The 10876-nt window shown below is 38.4% G+C and overlaps 1 long non-coding RNA gene across 4 annotated transcripts in view; it reads left to right on the top strand.

Moving 5' to 3' along the window:
• LOC145716993 (uncharacterized) overlaps positions 1 to 10666 on the top strand; it is a 53027-nt gene extending 42361 nt beyond the window's left edge. For all 4 annotated transcript variants that reach the window (XR_014139951.1, XR_014139950.1, XR_014139952.1 and 1 more), the window contains 2 exons: positions 2294 to 2375; positions 4501 to 10666. This is a non-coding gene — a long non-coding RNA (uncharacterized LOC145716993). The remainder of the gene's footprint in view (positions 1 to 2293; positions 2376 to 4500) is intronic.
• Positions 10667 to 10876: the final 210 nt, after the last annotated feature.

The following is a 10876-nucleotide window of genomic DNA, read 5'->3' as shown; positions in this document are numbered from 1 at the left end:
ACTGCCTGAGCCACCCAGGCGCCCCTTTCTCTTCTTTAATAAAGGAATAATCCTAACTACACTGTAAGATGGTTGAAAGAAGTAGAGCTAAAATACCTTTCACAGTGTTTAGCACAAATTAGGCACTCAGTGAATGCTACCTATTGTATTAAATATTACCCTTTCTAAAATAATAATAGCAACTTGACCTCCTGAGCACAAAGAAGATTGAGGAAGTAAGAAAAAATTTTTCTTTGCTTCTTTCTGGGGCCTCTTTTTGCCCTTTTGGACAATTCACTAAAATAAGAAAAAATAAGGAAACTGCTTTTGAGTATCAGGTGAGGGTGTGTTTCGATTTCAGTTTGAGTCACTGGTAAATGCCCCTGTCCTGAGTTAGGGCCATTAGCCTCATCTTCTCTAGGCCAGATCGTCTTGGTTCACATCTGCGTTAGGCTTTTGCGTTTCTGCTCTACTTCTCTACTTGTTGGGGTTGTGATGCTGGCCAACCTTTCCAATTTAGCTGGAACAGCCGTTAAAACTCATCCATTAAAACGCACTTCCCCACAGAGCTAAAGGGTAATTTTCTGCATAAACCTCTTAGGGTTGTTATAACAATCAAATTAAAGAAAGTGTGAAGAAGCTTTTTGCAGGCTTCTTTGCTGGAAGGGGAGAGAAATAGATTGGAACATGGCATTTAGGATCAAAATTCCTCTTTACACAGAGCCTTCTGACTGCTTCCTTTGCCCTCTATGCCTTGGTTTTCTTGTTTATAAGACAATAATTGTAACTACCATTTATTAGATGGCTTCCATCCCATTGATTAAATTTTGACCATGGCACATGATCTCTATATATCATTAGACTCCCACAATCATTCTAAGAAGCATAATTCTGTTTTCTTTGAGTTTACAAGTGAAGAAACTGAGAGTCAGAGAGGTTAAGTAAGTAAGCTGAAATCACACAGCTATTGATAGTTAAGATTCCAAACTAATTCAGTTGGACTCCAAAAACCATGCTAAACAAATATGTTGTGAAGACTAAGTGAAATAATCTATGTGAAAAGCCATTCCAAACTGTGAAGTTGGATGGTATTCTAAGCAATTATTATTCTCGTTTAAAAAGTGGCTTATCCCCAAGTGAAACAGGGAGTTCAGAATTAGCTCTCCACGGGCAGAAGAAAGCCAATCCAAAATAAAGGGGCCTATGTTTTAAGTTAGCTTAGGTAAAGTAACATAAGGAAGGGAGGACTCCAATTCGCTCCAAACTGATCAATTTTGTTGGAGACAGAAAATCGCTATTATCCCATTTCATGAAAATACTGTATTAGACACTGTAGGAAGTGAGACTTATCAGGAGAGAGGACAATCAAATATGAAGAAACACATTGGGACATTCCAAGTAGAGCAAGGTTTTCAGGAGCATTGCTATGGCACACACAGTGAAGCTGATTTGAAGCTAGTGGATTTATCATCAAAGGTGTCTTATGGAGAATTCTGGAAGGTTTTGAATAAAGAGGGTTTAGTGTGACAAATGGTGAGCAAAGCATCAGACACACTAAATGGTTTGTGTCTCAACACCAGGAAGATGAAGGAAGGGAAGAAGAAAACTAGTATTTATAAGCAACTATGATGTGCTACGTATTATAATGGGTTATTATATGTGTATATATATATTTGGGTTATCTTATATATTCTTTATGACAACCCATGAGGTGAATATATGTTCATTAGTTCATCTGGTTCTCCTAACAATTATTTGTTCAGTGTCTATTCTGTGCCAGGCATACTGTGAGGCATCAAAATACATGATGGATAAGAAAACAGTCAAATGCAAGAAATAGCAAATCTAAACACAAAGATCTTTTTAATGTCTCAATTTTGACAATTAGGAAACTGAAGCTCAGGAAGTTTCATAGTTTGTCCATGTTCATCCAATAAGTTATTGACTGAACTAGTATTAGAACTAAGGTTCACATCTTAACTTTTTCTCTAGTCATGCACTTGATGTGAGAAAGAATTTATACCCTAGTAAAAAGGTGTGATGAATTCCGCATGCTTAATGTGGCCAGGTGGGAAGATTTGGTAACACTTGGTGATAGTGAAAGCAGGGTCCCTCATGTCATCCTCAGTAACTGTGCTCTGAAAGGTTTCATAATGAAGAAGATATTTTTAAAATTCTGCTTATTTATTTGCTATATATTTTTACTAATCTCGAGTGTTGCCTGGAAACATTGCCTGAATATCATGGGTCAAGTGCGTTAATAGCACCAAGAGATCTGTTGTTTAAAACTTTTCTTTTTCTTTTTCTGAGAGAGGATGTAGAACTATGTGGCTTTAAATTGACTCAACTTGGAGAGGTATCCTGAGAGGAATAAAAAACTTGCAGTCATGGTTCTGGTAAGTAGGCTCCTTTGAATGTGAGTGACAAGCTCAATTCAGTGTACATTGAGGAATAAATGGTTAAGTTATTTGCACACATAACTGGGAGATCAGAGGTAAATCAAGAGACTCAAGTAGATGTTCTGAGAAATATTTTTCTGCACTACACACTCTTCTTTAATACCCATCAATACTCCATGGCTTTGATCTCTCTAATTTTACATTTTGGGATTTCCCTCCCATGGGGAAAAAGGGCGGTGCATGTTCCCAGGCTTACATCCTCACAGCTCTACATCCACATAGCAAATCTTATGGAAGAACTCTGATTGGCCCTGCTAGTATCACGTGCTTACCCCTGGGCCAATCACTATCAACCAGGTAATGCCGGGCCATGACTGGTCAGGCCTGGATGCCATACCCACTACTGTAACGGCTGGTGATTGACAGCATCACTAACATCGCTCAGAGTGGGGGAACAGCCTTTGTCCCAGAGAAAGGAATGCTGGGAAGGAAAAGGAACCAAACTGAAGGAAAACATCCAAGAGAGGATCTCTCTTTCAAAAATGGTACGGCTTTTGAAAGTCTAATTTACTAAAAGCAAAAGATGTCAATAACTTCAGTTTTATTGATAAACATTTTCCATTGTGCATTTTTATGAATTGTAGCAGGGACACAATGCTGTACAATTCAGAGGGCATCATGCATGTTACCTACAATAAGTTACAATTAAATAAAATGTGAATAGTGCCCCCTGAAGTTGTGCATTGTGGTAGTCCTGAACTAGAATAAAGTCATTAGAAATTGGTCCAGTTGAGGAAATAATAAACAATAAGTAAGTAAATAAATAAATGTTATTCAGCTGATTGCTTATACATATTGATCAAATGTGCTAAGTATTTGCAGCTTCAGCCATGTTATTGGTTGTTGACAGCAGTGTCTACCTTATGAGAGCTCTGGAAGGACAGATTCTCGCATAACTTGTCATGCTTCAGTCCTCATATCAGTAGAGTTTTCTTCTATTAAAAAAAAACACTAGCAACATCCAGCCTTCTTCTACTTGATGAAGTGCATTTCCAGGTAGAAAGTATGCAGAAGAGAATCCCTTCTCCTCTGCCTAGAATGCATCATTGTCTTCCAGAATATAAATACTGTGCCCACATCTATGTACCCCAAGGGATTGACTCCTGAAATGGCTACTTGATGGTATTAAGAGAGCAATCAGGGCCCTTAGTTTTCACTATTTCCAACACAGATCTTGTAAATAACATCAAGCTCAGAGCCAGTGTAGAGGCTGTTCATTTTCCTGAACTTTTCTCTCAATCAATGATGTTAAAAATGGTTAAAAGAAAAATAAGCTTCATTGCACATCGATATGCCATCACATTAAATCAAATGATTATATGCAGGACATGAAGGATCCGGGCCTTTTATGCATTTAATAATTTGCTAACAGGGGTGCCTGGGTGACTCAGTTGGTTAAGTGACAGACTCTTGATTTTGGCTGAGGTCATGATCTCAGCATCCTGAGATCTTGCCCCGCCTCAGGCTCTGTGCTGGGGGTGGAGCCTGCTTAAGATTCTCGCTCTCGAAGATGGACTCTGAAAAACAAACTGAGGGTTCTAGAGGGGAGGGGGATGGGAGGATGGGTTAGCCTGGTGATGGGTATTAAAGAGGGTACGTTCTGCATGGAGCACTGGGTGTTATACGCAAATAATGAATCATGGAACACTACATCAAAAACTAATGATGTAATATATGGTGATTAACATAACATAATAATAAAAAAAATGGAAAAAAAAAAGATTCTCTCTCTCCCTCTGCCTCCCCAGGTGCCCCCCTCTGCTTGCACTCTCTCCTTAAAAAGATAAAAAAATAAATAAAATAATAATAATTTGCTAACATGAGAATATGACTTACTTGTGTGGAAAAGAAATCATAGCATTGACTTTTCATATATGTTACTACTGAATATGTGTTTTGATAGTATCTCACAAAAGGAAAATACGACTTTTACAGTAAACATTATAATATGAATGACAATTTGTTCATGACAACCAGTAGTGGAATTGAAAAGCGCTTTGGGGCAATTGAATTTCTCCCTGAATTTGTTGACTGAATAGCCATCATTATTCTTCCTCAACAGGTGGCTCTCAGTGACAGTCCGTGGATTACTGGTGATGGCATTTCTGCAACATTAGTTGGCGTTGGGCTCCATTACTTGAAAGCCTTTAAAAGTGTTCTTCTTTTTGGCTTGAAAACTTTTTGCCTTAGCTCCTAATCTTTCTTGTTCAGTTACCATTGTAGAAACATTCCAGGCCCCTCTTTCTCTGCATCAGATTTTATCTGTTAACAACGTGTCAGAGCATGCACTTATTTAGAATGTCATCTTTCCCTTGCAAGTTTTCTGTAAATATTTTAGTGTCAGGGTTGGTCCACAGTTACTCCTGTCCAAATCTGAATGATTAGTTGGATAGTATACGCCCTGAAAACCTAACCCTGAATGTTGAGTCTTTTTTAAAAAATAATTGTCTAGTTGATTCACAGTCCACTCACACACACTGAAAAATGGGCGCATAAACTGCATGCAGTTCTTTTTCTAAAGGCTTGGAGAGAGTATCAGGTTAGAGTCTGCTCCCTGGAGCTGCCTTACTTTGTGAAGTAGATGCATGTAAAGTTGACAATCAAGACTGTTAGAGCCCAAAGTGGCCAATGGAGAATGGAAGGCCCAGAACTGTCACTGATGTGTCAAGGTCACACTCTGGTTCCAGGCAGAACTAAAATTCAATGTGGTGCCTCCTATCAACTAGGTTAGTGCTCTTCTTTTTCTGCCCCCTTTTGTTTCCTATATGAATTTGACCTTGAAAATAAGGTATGTGTAAAGGTTGATTTAAATCAACCCTCATCTGTAAAATAGACAGGGGTGAGTCAAAGGTTACTATGGCTCAGCTCCTAAATTTATCATTTAATGGTCCATATTTCAGCAAATAATTATCCCTTGATTTATCTTCCTTTTTAAAAACAAATTTTTATTTTAGAATAGTTTTAGATTTACAGAATTATTACAATGCACAGAGAGTTCGCATATACCCCACACCAAATTTCTCTTATTAGTAATATCATACAGGAGTATAATATATTTGTCACAATTAATAAACAAATATTTAAACATTATTAATTTTCTCTTTAGCATTATAGTTTGGATTTACATTAAGAGAGGTACTCCCATAATATTTTTAAGGAATACATAAATTTCTCTGGAGTATTAAATGAAAATTATAAGCAAGTCATTATTTTTTAAAGTTATTCATATATTTTTAAGGATTTTTTTTATTTTTTTATTATGTTAATCACCATACATTACATCATTAGTTTTTGAAGTAGTGTTCCATGATTCATTATTTGCGTATAACACCCAGTGCTCCATGAAGAACGTGCCCTCTTTAATACCCATCACCAGGCTAACCCATCCTCCCACCCCCTCCCCTCTAGAACCCTCAGTTTGTTTCTCAGAGGCCATAGTCTCTCATGATTCGTCTCCCAGATTTTATTTATTCATTCAAGAGAGAGAGAAAAGGGAGGGTGGAGGAGCAGAGGGAGAGGGACAAACAGACTCCATGCTGAGCATGGAGCCCCATGCGGAGCTTGATCCCAGGGCCCCGAGACCATGACCTGAGCTGAAACCAAGAGTCAGATGCTCAACCAACTGAGCCACCCAGACTCCCCTTATTCATCATATTTTTAATCTCATATCCTCTTTTCCAGTGGACAACACTCTCATCTATTTAACAAGTACTTAAATTGTGTTTATTGTGTGCCAGACATTGTTCTAGGTTCTTTATAATTAATCCTCATGAGCCTTATAACATCCCTGCATACTAATATTGTCCTTCAGAGAGGTTAAGTAACTTGCTCAAGGTCACACGGCACAGTATAGCTCCAGAGTCGTGTTCTTATTCATGCACTACTGTGCCTCAGTCCTAGAGGGCAGAGCCCCTGCCTTGTTCATTTCTGTAACCCCTCCCCTCATCTGAAAGTGATATAGTGAGTGTATTGGCTTCCACTACGTAACAGAGTATCACAGACTAGGTAGCTTAAACAGCTGAAATGTGTTTTCTCTGTGTTCTGGAGGCTGGACGTCCCAGATGGAGTTGCCAGCAGGGTTGGCTTCTGAGACCTTTCCTCCTGGCTTGCAGATGGCCTTGTCTCTGTACAAATACCCTCCTGGTGTCTCTTTCTCTTCTTAGAAGGACACCAGTCCTATTGGATTACCGCCCTGCCCTCATGACCTCATTGAACCTTAATTACCTCCTCAAATGCCCATCTCCAAATGCCAGCGCACTGGAGGTTAGGGCTTCAACACGGGGATTTACAGGGGGGCCAATTCAGTCCATAGCACTGGATAATCATCACAAATGTCTACTAGGTTAAATTTACGTTTAAAAATTATGCAATCAGTATCCTCTCAAACACATAGGGGTCTTTTTGCTCTTGTTCTGTTTGGTTTCTATCACCCCGGATGCTATGTTTACAGTGATGTTACAGCTTGGTCCCAGGTCTTTCTGTTCTGTAGCACCATCTTGGTAGTTTATCTTCTTTTCTTTCCAAGTTATTTCCAGGCAATAAGATATTCTGCATTGAAGACATTGTTACAACTGAGCACATTTGTTATTTTTTCTCATAAGCTTTTATAAACACATCATGGTGAGATCAAAGCAGTTAATTTATCATTGCAAAAAAAAAAACATTATGCTATCATTTTAAGCAACTTGCTTTTGTATTTTAGATCCCAGCTGGTGATTTATTTACTTACTCTCTTTTCTTTGTGTGGCGTATTTAAAATTCAAAAGTAATTAATTGCAGGCAATTCAAACAGTACAAAAATATGTAATGTGTGTCATCTTTCTTCATCACCACTGCTCCACCCCTAGCAAGTTCTCTCTCCTGAATTAACCACTATTTACAATTAAGTGTGTATTCTTCCAGATTAGTTCTATGCATGGATAGATAGATAAATGACAGATAGAAAGATGCATAGATAGGGGCGGCTGGGTGGCTCAGTCGGTTAAGCGTCTGACTTCTGCTCATGTCATGATCTCAGAGTCCTGGGATCGAGCCCCGCATGGAGTCCTGCATTGGGCTGCCCGCTCAGCGGGGAGTCTGCTTATCCCTCTGCCCCTCCCCCTACTCGTGTTCTCTCTCTCAAATAAATAAAATCTTTAAAAAAAAAAAAGGAAGATGGATAGACAGATCCATCCATCCATTCATACACACAGCTTTCTTTCTCATCTTTATTTTTTATGGTCTTATATACTAATTGTTCTACAACTTCCTTTTATTCATCAACAGTCATCAAAATGATGATCACTTATGATCACAGAAGATCTTGGGAGGACACAGTGCAGGTTATCTGAAACAGCCCTAAGCAAATGCCTGTGGACTCTACTCACCTATACATTTCTTTTTCAAACTCTGAGAACATGTCAACAGGACCTGCAAGGGAGAAAAAACTCTTAGAAATTAAGGTTCCTGTAAACTTAGAATAAAATCAAATACTTGCTTTATCCTGTTCCCCAACACCTTTTCCAAATTTTCCACGTATTTAATTATTTGTGGTTTACGTATATGTGTATTTAGGCTTTGCTTATTCACAAGTGATTTTTGATTTATACAAATATTACACAGCTTGTTTTTGTCTATCACTGAGAGCAGGATAATTTCAGATTCCAGAACACCTCCACCTTCTGCATTGTATATTGCTATGGGAGGAGCTGCAATACCAAGCAATAAGAACCAAAAAGCTTTTGATTATCACAGTGATGTCTCCCCTAATTTGATTGCTACAGAGCTGTCAAAGAAACTACTTAGAAAATAGAAAATGAACTTAGCATAGATAGAAAGCTTAAAGCCATCAACAGATCCTAACATCTTTTCTCTGCTTAACAGCAAAACAATGACTCATTAGTGGGAATATCCAACTGGTTCCCTCCGTCTTTCCACTATCTGCCCGTTCACCAAAGAGTCCCCCTGTCTTTATTTTATTTTATTTTTTAAATTTTATTTATTTATTTTAGAAAGAGTGAGAGCAAGCAGGGGGAGGGGCAAAAGGAGAAGGAGAGAGAGAATCTCAAGTAGACTCCCTGCTGAGTGGGGAGCCTGATGTAGGGCTCGATCTCATGATCCTGGGATCATGACCTGAGCCAAAACCAAGAGTCTGATGCTTGCCTGACTGAGCCACCCAGGTACCCCAAAAGCCCCTCTGTCTTGTGGAATTACAGATGTACAACAAGCTCACAGAAGAGGAACTAATGAATAGAAATGAGTGGCAGCCACTGAAAACAGAAGATTACAGTCAACATTGGGGTAGTTGTTTATGGATCACCAATTTACAAATTACTAAATTATGTGCATCTCCTCCAAGGTGATGATATCAAAGGACCAACACATTTTTGAAGATTCCTCTCGCTCTGCAAGAGAGCTCCTGATCATTGCCCTCTTCCGTGTTGTTTCTTCTTTACTTCTACTGCTGCTCCTTCTTTTTGTGTATGTGATGTTCACAGAATTCAACATTCTGCTGAAGCCCACCCCATCTCATGGAGGCATCCTCCTTTTCTAATCTCATAGCCTGAGTTATCTATACCAAGCACTTGCCAACTATTTAGGCATGTCTTGGATATATCTTGTTGTCTTGTAATGCGATTTCGTTTTCCCCAATTTTTACTTTTACAAGTTTTTTAACTCCCTAACTATGACATAAACATTCTTAAGGCTTTGTACTGTGTGTATTTTAGAAACTTCTGACAGTTTCCAACAGGCTTCTTCCCGGACCAGCTCAAAAAAGGACCTTTTCTATGAAGATTTGCCCAAGCAATACAGTGAGACTTACCATTTACCATTTCTTCAGTGTGAACTTGGGAGAGTCCCTCTGCAGTGAGAAATGAGAAAAAGCATAGTGTTTTCCTTATATGCTTAAAGAAGAAGTGCACATTCAAGATTGGCCAAGTAGGATGATTCTTGGACACAACTTAAGGCTAATACCTAGCAAAAGCATGTTGCAAATGACAAATTCTGGCTTAATGGGTCACCAATGGAGGTAACACACAGACCAGCAGAGTTAGAATTGGAGGATAAAGATAGAATTAATGTATTCCACTGGCACACACACACACAGGGGGTGTCCACTAAAAGGAGAACCTGCTGTTTATCTCAGGGCATGTTTCCATGAACAGCATGACATTTACAGCCAGAACCATAGTTTGATTCAGGCATGTCTCAGCTAATGCAGTATAATTTTCTCCAGTTTTGATCCCTCTTCCTATTTCTTTCTGGTACATAAAATATAAAATCATAGAAATACACATATGCTTGTACACATACACAAGCACACACATACCCCTTGTGTCATTTAATCAAATCCAGATGGAGTTGCCCTGATATTAACACCTTTCTCTCCTTAAAACATGTTTATTCAACTATTAGCTTCGTATTTTGGTAAGTAATTTTCCTCCATTGTTTGACAGTTTACCTTATTTGGGTATATAATTTCAATATTTTTCTTTCATCATCGCAAACAAGATCAATTTTACAGCTTAAAAATTTTTTTAATCACAATTTTTAATTGAAATATATTTGACGTAAAACGTATAGATTTAAGGGGGACAACATATTGGTACATTTATACATTGTAATGTGATTGTCACTGTAGTAATAGCCCCTCTGTCACATCACATATTTATCATTTCTTTTTTTGTGTGTTGGGAATAATTAAGATCTGGACTCTTAGCAAGTCTGATGATTATGATACTTTGTAACTTTATAGCTCTTTAGGATGTAGCTTGTATGTAGAGTAATTCTGTGTATATGTAAGTACTCTAAAACACACATCCTACGTAATCTCTCCTTCAAATCAAGTTTCTTAAACCTTGTTTAAAAAAAATCTCAAAAAAGCAATTATCTCTTCTATGCTACTATACACTGTTTATATCTTTGTTGAATTATGGTTTATAGGATTCAGTAAATCCTCATATTCAAGAATTTTAACTTTTATGACTCTAAAGATTTGCAAATAACCCTGAAGACCTGTGACCTGTAAATATTTGTCATTTTTATCAGACACACATACAATTTTGATTTTTGAGAGCTATGAAGCTGGCATCCAGGATCAAGTCATTTTGCTGGTAAGTGAGATTGGCCAGTGCTCAGCGCTTAGGTTTCACCGTGACTTCATTGGTTCTCCACCTACAAAGATTGCCCTGTGTGATGAGTCCTGGGATAGTAATACTTAAAAATCTAGGGCATCTTAGATTCCAAGGCTCTCCTCTGCTTTCTCTTGTCACTGGAGGGTAGGTTCCTTTAGTGAGAATGTATCAGGTTTTAGTATTATTGTAAGTTCTCTCTTTTTTTTTTAAGATTTATTTATTTATTTGAGAGAGAGAGAGAGAGCAGGGGGAGGGGCAAAGGGAGAGGGAGACAAGCAGACTCCCTGCTGAGCAGGGAGCCCGATGTAGGGCTTGAACCCAGGG

The sequence above is a fragment of the Leptonychotes weddellii genome, chromosome 14, assembly GCF_054177405.1.
Source record: "Leptonychotes weddellii isolate Sample4059 chromosome 14, ASM5417740v2, whole genome shotgun sequence".
Classification (NCBI taxonomy): Eukaryota; Metazoa; Chordata; class Mammalia; order Carnivora; family Phocidae; genus Leptonychotes; species Leptonychotes weddellii.
Note: the sequence above shows the minus strand (reverse complement) of the source record. Positions and strands in the feature narration are given on the sequence as shown.